The 1,844-nt window shown below is 35.5% G+C and overlaps 1 long non-coding RNA gene across 1 annotated transcript in view; it reads right to left on the bottom strand.

Moving 5' to 3' along the window:
* Positions 1–263: 263 nt before the first annotated feature.
* Positions 264–1,844, bottom strand: part of LOC135100311 (uncharacterized) — an 18,496-nt gene continuing 16,915 nt past the window's right edge. The window contains exon 2 of the long non-coding RNA XR_010268601.1: positions 264–786. This is a non-coding gene — a long non-coding RNA (uncharacterized LOC135100311). The remainder of the gene's footprint in view (positions 787–1,844) is intronic.

The following is a 1,844-nucleotide window of genomic DNA, read 5'->3' on the forward strand; positions in this document are numbered from 1 at the left end:
ACCAATACACGTACCTAAAGTCACAGGTCAAGCGGTTACCAGCACCACGAAGGCTGTGCGTCTAATAAGTTTAACAATCATACCACACAAATGGTTAAGCACAATAATACAACTCTTTTAGGACTGACATCTTCAGTGGGCCTTTATTTTTTTATATGTTTAATTACTTATCTATACATTCATTCATTCATTCATTCACTCGTTTCCTGTCTTTTTTGTTGTCCTTTGCCAAAATCCTTAAATATAAGAGGAAAAACACAATAACATTTCTATCAGTTTATTTGCCACTCTTTCCTCGAGCAAAACAGAAAACATCACAGCGACCTCAGACATGCCGCCGACAGCACAGTATTACCAGCTGGAAGGCAAGATGCAACACGTAATTGGGAGTCTATTCAAAGAAAGTCAATGGCATAAGGATGAACGCGAAGGAAGACAAATATAACCAGGAGGGATCACGTGTTACAGGTTGCAGCGTGAATCATACTCCAAGAAGAAGTAAGGAGTAGGTTTGTTAAGGTCAGGCACTTGGTATAAAAACAGACTATTAATCCGAAATCAATACAAGAGGCGAAGGGTGAAGCGCTTTGGGGCTAAAAAGAACTTGAACAGTATATATTTGTTTCTCTTTCTTCTTCTTCTTCTTCTTCTTCATCTTCTTCTTCTTCTTCTTCTTCTTCTTCTGCCCGGAGGAGAAAGTTTTAGAATCAATATATCCTTCAACTTGTAATTTAGGATCAGAGACAAACTTGGAGCCTCAACACAAGTTCTGGCAGCATTCAAGGACTGGAGAGAGGAAAAAAAAAAAAAAAAAGAGTGAAGACAAACATGGAAATGAATGGAAGGAGTGTGACATTGTGACACGTTAACTTGAACCACAGTTCACTTTTGAACAAAATTTTAGACAGTACAGAAGTCACACATTATTGATTGACAAGCTTTCTATATTAATATTTATCTCTTTCTCTTTATAGTTTGAAATTCTCTAATTAAGAGAAATATGTTTTAATAGAAAAAAAATTTGTGTATTTTTTTTCCCGATTCGGACCTTAAAATACGAAAGAATTCAATTTGAAAACATTTATCCGATAATAGAGATACGTTCCTTATTTAAAGAAGACACATTGTGCATATGTTGAATATTATTTTGTGTTCACAGAAGCGGTGCGCAGATAATTATATTTAATGTTAACTACATTCCACTTTTAGACAAAGATTAGCAAGTCAAAAAAGTTATTCTGGATACTTTAAAAAAAATAATAATAATCTGCCTTAAGATTTTATCTCATAGAGATATCTATTTAAAAGAGACACATTGTGCGTATGTTAAATATCCTTTTCTCTTCACAGCAGCTGTGATAATATTTACGGAACAGAATAAACATGAGGCGTGCTTGTCACCAAGAGAGCAAGAATAAACACGAGCAGGCAATGTTATGGGACGCAAAAATGAAAGCGGACAGAACAGAAAAACCAAATAGAGCCAAAACAAAGCCGAGTATAAGGGTCAGAGGAGGAGCCCAAACAGATGAGAACACTGGTAAACTCTGGAACTCTACCTGTTTCTGTGTTTCCTCCTTCCTACGACTTGAACGTTTTCTGAAGAGGAGTATCAAAACACTTTTGAAATTAAATCGGCTAGGTTCTTTAAACTGTTGGCAAGTTGAATGGGTCTATTTTTTTTTTCTTTGCATCCGACCAACTACAATGACACGTAAAATAAAAATTTTAAAAACAATAAAAACAAGTAAAAACACCTAAGCAGGAAAAGACGAAGCACAATTAAACGCAGGGAATGTAAAATGCAGATATTTTCCTCCGCGGGTGAATTAATTGTACCCACA

The sequence above is a fragment of the Scylla paramamosain genome, chromosome 5 (genome assembly GCF_035594125.1).
Source record: "Scylla paramamosain isolate STU-SP2022 chromosome 5, ASM3559412v1, whole genome shotgun sequence".
Classification (NCBI taxonomy): domain Eukaryota; kingdom Metazoa; phylum Arthropoda; class Malacostraca; order Decapoda; family Portunidae; genus Scylla; species Scylla paramamosain.